The 7,457-nt window shown below is 32.6% G+C and overlaps 1 long non-coding RNA gene across 2 annotated transcripts; it reads left to right on the forward strand.

Moving 5' to 3' along the window:
- The first annotated feature begins 238 nt into the window (after positions 1–238).
- Positions 239–6,984, forward strand: LOC132738416 (uncharacterized). 2 transcript variants are annotated; one of them, XR_009626874.1, is made up of 4 exons: positions 239–465; positions 1,943–2,035; positions 2,709–2,896; positions 3,498–6,984. It is a non-coding gene; the product is annotated as an uncharacterized LOC132738416 (long non-coding RNA). The 2 variants fall into 2 exon arrangements; XR_009626873.1 differs by lacking the exon at positions 239–465 and having other exon boundaries at positions 1,522–2,035.
- The last annotated feature ends 473 nt before the right edge of the window (positions 6,985–7,457 follow it).

Genomic DNA, 7,457 nt, shown 5'->3' on the forward strand with positions numbered 1-7,457 from the left:
AATAAATTGAATATAAATAAGGTGTAATTTTGTAGCAGAGATGCTGAAAAATTCACATGTAAGTCAACCGAAGGGAAATGAAAGTATTTATTGTATATATTTAGCAATTTATTGAATAGCATTTTATGCCACCGCTGATTTTTTTTACGTCAATAACTCAAGAGGAAACAATGGATACAATATGTGGCATTAAAAAAGCGTACTATTTTCGCAAAAAATGGTTCGCAAACTTTCATAGAATCAAAGCGTTTGAAACAAAAATATTATTATATAAATAATAAAAAAACAAGATAACAATACAAGTCTTTCAAAGGTATTCTGGAATTAACGGATGCAATTTGGTAAAACTTGGTTTTGACTAGTAGGGCACACCCGCCATTGTTCGGACCATCGACAGAATAACGTTCGTGTTTTTCAGATTTCTCCATCCAAGACAAAGATTTGCTGATGAATAACATCGCAAAGGTTTGTGGAAATGCTTTTATTTCTTTGTTCAAACTCGTTTTGTGTTTGCAGATGTTAATTTGTTAGACAAACGAAATTAGGTCAAGGATTGTTTACATTATTGAATTTACAGGTAAACTCGGCCCTATACCAACTCGGGACAGGTCAACTCGGTCCTCTTTTAAAACCATAAAGCCTATTAGGATATAGATTGTTTAGTTAATAAAATATTGTTTGAAATTATCTTTAAGATAAATAATTATCTTAAGAAGAGATATCAAGACAATATATGTTAAATATTAATCAATAAATAGAGTTTTTAGATTGAATTTTTGTGACAATGAATTTTATTGTATTTAATACTGTTTGTTTTTTAATATGGCAAATGCTTGTTTAACAATATTTTTTACAAAAAAATCTGGAGTAGCATAAAATGCGTTTAAATTGTAAATTCTTTCTTTCTCTACAATTTCACATACTTTTCAATATCCTTGAGTAGATGTCTGTTAGTGTGAAAATGTTAAACCATGACAGTTATGATGAAAACATATCAAAAGTAAGAAAAGTAATCATTATCAGTAATTATGTAATTATTGGCCGAGCTGTCTCGAGGGCCAAAAACGTTTAAGGGCCAATCTGACCCTGATTCGAATTTACAGTGTTGACTGTTGTGAAGGATTTGCTTTTACATTTCTATTGTATATAGACTATCTATTAACATAGAAATAAGTTTATAATATGTTATATTCAATTGTTGTGTACAATTGATATTCGATAACTGTATAAAAATTTATCATGGCCCTCTTGATTTTTATTTGGCGAGGTCCGAGGACAGGCAGCCTTTCGCACAGACTGCAATTTGCAGTTGGTATAGTAATTTTTAGTGTTTGATGATCAGAAGATTTTTTTCCTTCTGAAAATCATGGACTTGAACAATTCAAATCTGTTTGAAAGCGCAAAGAGAAAGAGACTGAAAATTAATTTATTATTTCTATGGACAATATTGATGTAATAAATTTGTAATAAAACATGTGGGTCAATTTCCAGCAATAATTGAATCATGACAAAGTATTTTTAATAATTTTATTTAACTTGTGGCTACTTGAAAATTTCATGCTGGATGTTTGCTTACCATTACATTTTGCATAAGAGCTCTATGATTGACATTAAAGTCCACGGGCCAATTCATTTCTGATATATCTATAATCTTTCCGATATCTTGTTATGATATAAATGACTGAACATCATTGTAGAATTATAAGGAAAAAATATATAATATATGTTCATTCTTTGTAAAAATGTTAGAAGACTTGCAAGTTACCGACTTTATCATTGCATTTATTTATTATTGAAAAAATGCTGAACAGCTAGTCTCAACAGTGTTTATAGGCTAGAATTTTCAGTTTGCATTAGGGCCAAAATTATTAAATATATTGTTAGTCATGACGGCTTTCCCATTGCTGTCATCAAACTTTAACCTTGTTCATAACTTTTTCAGATCTTGGTGTATTGTCTTCATACTTGGCCACAACAACCCTTCAAATAGACCAGACTAAACTAAATTAACTTGACCACCATATTAACATTCAAGGTAAATGTCTAAATTTTCTTGATTTTTGCTATTAGTGGCTATAATTTGTTATTTTTGAATGGATTGTCTTCAAACTTGAACAACAATCTTTCAGGATAGGACCTGACTCACTCATAAATGTCCTTGAAGCTTTTGTGATCAGAAGTTGTACAGAATAATACAAACCCAGAGCAATTTCATTCACTTGGTTTTTTGCAACTTCTGAGAAAATGGATTTTAAAGATAGTTGTTTTCTTGAAATTTCAGGACAGTATAGTAGATAGTAAAGACATTTAATACATACTGTATATACACTATAATTACTATAGTATACTATAAAAATCTTTATGCTTGGACAATTTTGAACAAATTGTTTCTTAAACAGTGTAAGAAATTAGGATTTGAATCGACTAGGCTGGTCAGACTACTAGATTGGAATATTCACTTGTCCAAAAGACATTTCACTAGCACGATTCATTTGTTCAAAACAGTTGTTTATATTGCCTCTGAAAATACAGTAGCCTGGTCGGGCTTGTTACTGTGAAAAGTTGATAGCCCGAGGAGAAATTTAGTAGTCGGACTCTCAGACTACTGCTAATTTCGAACACTGCTTAAATTATTGATTTGATATTAACTAACATAATTATTGGGATACTATATGTATATCTAATAATAATTATATTTTATGTTTCAGAAGTTCGGCCTACATGTCAGATTTATGAATGTGAACAGCAGGATATCGATTTTAAGGATGCTTTAGGGTCAATGACAATGAAATCACGAGAGATAAAGGCTAAAATGTGAGACTGTCAATCTGACTAACCTTGAAGTGAACAAATGGAAAAAATGTCTCTTTCAATAGCATGGGCTTTTAAGGAAGAGGTACATGATTATTTAGAAGTATTTGTATATGATATTTCTTAATTATTATATTCTAATAGCTTTTTTTTTCTTGACTTGTTTAAAGGCTGACACAGGACAGTTTATTTTAAGTCAGTGAGCTTCGGTCACTGGATAGACTATTGTCACAAAAAGCCAAATTTATAAAAAAGAATTACAGTGTATTTAAATATCTTATACAAGAAATTAGGAACAAAATTAATTGCAAGAACAATTGTGACATGTAACATGTATTTAGGATTTCAGCTTTCTTTTCCTTTTTACCTCAGGACAATTCACATTAAAATATTGAATATTCACAGTAAGTAGTGTTAGCACTCCGACATATCTGACATATATGATCATCTTATCATCACTTAGCTGTCTATAGCTTATCAGAATCACTCACATTTATGAATTTAAATAATTTTGAAAAAATTGCTGCTTAGCAAATAGATAAAATACTTGGGGTGTCTGTGACTGATTGGTTTAGTTTCTTGATTTTAAACCTTTAAGCCTTTCACTGCTGTAAGTTCGTTCTCGGCAAGGGTTTACAAGTGGAATTTTAATTTTGCAATTAACTTTTTCTAAACAAATATTTCAGGAAACAGAGGCGCTTATATGATAGAACAGTAAAAGCAGGAGTGATAAGGAAAGATACATGTAGAATAAGATGTGTCTTCATGTCTGAAACACTAAAGAAATAGAAATATTGTGGTTTTATAAACTTTAAAAGAAATTGGAATATCAGGAGACTGCCTGCCCTTTGCAATGTTGGATAATGAGTTCTTAGATGTGATGTCGAAAGCCTCATGAATATAGTACCATGACTTAATCTAATTAGAAAAAGAAATGACATTGAGGAGAAAACTAGTCACCAGTCTTTCACCAAGAACTAGAGATAACTTTCCAATATTTGAAATATCATAATATGTATAGAACTTTATTGAGCCACCAGTTTTTCACCAGGAAAATAAGATCACATTAACTATTTTTAGCTCACCTGTCACAAAGTGACAGGGTGAGCTTTTTTGATCGCTTTTCGTCTGGCGTCCACTTTAAATGACATCTCCTCATAAACCACTAAGCCAATTTCATCCAAACTTCACAGGAATGTTTCTTTGGTGGTCACCTCTAAATATTGTTCATAGAACGCTGGTTGCCATGGCAACCAAAAGAAAAAAAACTTAAAGTATCTTCTTTTAAAGAACCTAAAGAGCTAGAGCTTAGACAAAGTATCTTCTTTTAAAGGTATGAAACATCTTCTAGTGAGTGTCTACCAAGTTTGTTCAAATAAAAGCCCTGGGGGTCAAAATTGGCCCCGCCCCAGGGGGTCATTGAATTCCCCTATATGCATATAGTAAAAACTTAAAAATCTTCTTTTAAAGAACCAAAATAGCTAGAGTTTAGATATCAAGCATGAAACATCTTCTTGTAAGTGTCTACAAAGTTTGTTCAAATAAAAGCCCTGGGGTCAAAATTGGCCCCTCCCCGGGGGTCATTGATTTTCCTTATATGTGTATAGCAAAAACTTAAAAACCTTCTTTGAAAAAACCTAAATAGCTAGAGTTTAGATATTAAGCATGAAACATCTTCTGGTAAGTGTGTACAAGGCCCCACCCCAGGGGTTTCATTGTTTTTAACTATATGTGTATAGTAAAAACTTAAAAAATCTTCTTTTAAAAAACCCAATGAGCTAGAGCCTAGATGTTTAGCATGTCGACCAAGTTTGTTCAAATTTAAGCCCTTGTATAAAAATTGGCCATGCCGGGGTGGGGGGTGGTGCAGAGGTCTTTGTTTTACATTATATGTGTGTAGTAAAAACTTAACATCATGAAACATCTTCTAACGGGTGTCTTACAAGTTTGGTCAAATAAAAGCCCTGGGTTTTTAAACTGGCCCCGCTCCAGGGGCCTATATACACATGGCCCTCTTGTTCAACAATCTTGTTGAAATATGTATGAACAAATCTTTATCAACTTCAAGCTTTTATTGAAGGAATTTGAAATAACTTGGCAGAAATGATTGTTATAATAAGACAATGAGTCATGTCAACAACCAGACCCCTACCTCCAGGGTCAAGGTCGCACTTGCTCATTCAAGGTCAACTTGTCTTTTTGAGAGTATATCTCGTGTCTGGTCTTCCCTATCTCTGAAGGGATTTTGTAAATTCTTGCCACAATTGCTCACAATAATGAGAAGATGTGTCATGCTCAACAACAGGTCACCTGCCTCCAAGGTCAAGGTCACACTTGGAGGTCAAATATTAGCATAGCCTGTTACAGGGTATATTTCGTGTCCGGTCCATAACTTTGTCATTTATTGAAGGAATTTGAAATAACTTGGCACAAATGTTTGTTATAATAAGACGATGATGTGCAACAACCAGACCCTTACCTTCAGGGTCAAGGTAACACTTGCTCATTCAAGGTCAAGATTGTCCATTTGAGGGTATATCTCGTGTCCAGTCTATACCTTTCTTATCTTTGAAAGGATTTTGTAAATACTTGCCGCAATTGTTCACAACAATGAGATGATGTGTTATGCGCAACAATCGGTCACCAACCTAGAAGGTCAAGGTCACACTTGGAGGTCTAAGATTAACATAGCCTGTTATAGGGTATTTTTTTGTCTGGTCCATAACTTTTTTGTATATCAAAGGATTTTGAAAACACTTGGCACAAATATTCACTATAATAAGACAATGTGTCAAGCGCAACACCTGCATCCCTACCTCCAAAGTCAGGGTCACATTTCGAGGTAAAAAATTAACATAGTCTTTTAAAGGGTATATATTGTGTCCAATGTAGAACTTCTTCATAGTTCAAGGGATTTTGAAATAACTTGGCACAAATAGTCACAATAATAAGACGATATGTCAATTACAACACCTGCACCCCTGCCTCCAAGGTCAAGGTCACACTTACATGTATAAAGGTAACAAAGTCTGTTATATGGTATATTTTATGCCCCGTCCATAACTTCTTCATAGATGAAGGGATTTGGAAAATACTTGGCACAAATAGTCACAATGATAAGATGATATGTCATGCACAACACCTGCACCCCTACCTCCAAGGTCAAGGTCACACTAAGAGGTCAAAGCAGGGATTTTTTCCAGGATTTTGGGAACATAACCCATACCCATGCAACTGAGAATTTCAGCGATATTTTGTTAAAATTGGGAAAAAATGTATGACTGAAAGTTTGCAGTGATTAAATGTATGCAAGCAATCACTGCCTAGGATGGCTTCTTCAAACATTTAAACACTATTACAGTAAAGAAGCCCTTATTTTCAAAGATTTTAGAATTCTTTATTCAATATTTATATTTTTGTAACTTTCAATTGGGAATATTTTCCTTTGGATTGGGAAAATAATATACTATTTTCAATTGGGAATATGTCCCAATAACGGCTATAAAATAAGCCAAAAAATCCCTGCAAAGCATAACATGATATATTTTGAAATTCAGTATTTCATTTGATTTCTTTAATAAATTTATTGTTGCATTTGCAGATCCAGCATTGATCATAATTTTGGACTGAAAATCCTTAGATCCCTGCCTCAATCTTTTGAAATAGCACAATTTTTTGCTTCATATAAAACTTCCCTGAGGCGGGGGACGTTGGTATCTCTGTTACAAATTCTTGTTTATTTTACCAACAAGTGTTCACTTTCAAACTTTTGATCATTGTATTTTTTGTACTACCTTTTGTATAATGTTGTATTTTATTTATGTTCTTATTCTAAGATTAGCATGGCCAACTCATGAAAGTCCAAATGATGGTCAACTTTTTTTATGTTTTTTTTTGTTTTGTTTTTTTTTAACATTATTTACTTTATTTTTACAGTGTTCCTCTGAATCATACATTCTGTTTTAGTTAAACATGCACTTCTTGTTACTTATTTTCCCATACTTCATATTACATTGATCACGGTTTGATGTGATGGCTCATAAAATTGTAACAATATCATTCTTTGTACTTTACCTAGTAATTTATGAAAACAGAAATGCTCTTGTAAGCTAACCAATAAGATTTGTACACCTTTTAAGGATTCAATTTATAACTGGTATATTCAACAATGTATCAAAACACAGGTCAAGTATGATGTCAGTTACATTCCACAAAATTTATACAACATAAGGCAGTAAGGGCATAGTCTGACTTTTTTTGGTTATTTTTATATATTGTATGTGCCATTTTCAATGTGTAAATTACTTTTTTTGTTCTCTTGAATAAAATTTAACTTTTAAATACATTTTTTAAAAAACATCCATGAAAATTAGCATGAATTTGGAGGCATATTGCTATTAAGATTAATCCTGTTGAATTTCTTGACTGGACTTGAAAAGCTTGAACATTATTGACTGTAAATAATAGATTAAGAGAATATCAAGATTCAAATTTAAGTCTGCTAACTGCACCATAGGGACATGTTAAAGTATCGCGCTTAAAGAAACGTAACGACCGGCAAATCCTCTATCTTGAAAATTCTATTCTTGAAAGCGCTCCTACTGTAACACGTTCCCTACTGTGAACTGTTTCGAGCATGGTCAGAC

Source organism: Ruditapes philippinarum, unplaced genomic scaffold, assembly GCF_026571515.1.
Source record: "Ruditapes philippinarum isolate M1 unplaced genomic scaffold, ASM2657151v2 ctg12868_1_1_1_1, whole genome shotgun sequence".
NCBI classification, from domain to species: Eukaryota; Metazoa; Mollusca; class Bivalvia; order Venerida; family Veneridae; genus Ruditapes; species Ruditapes philippinarum.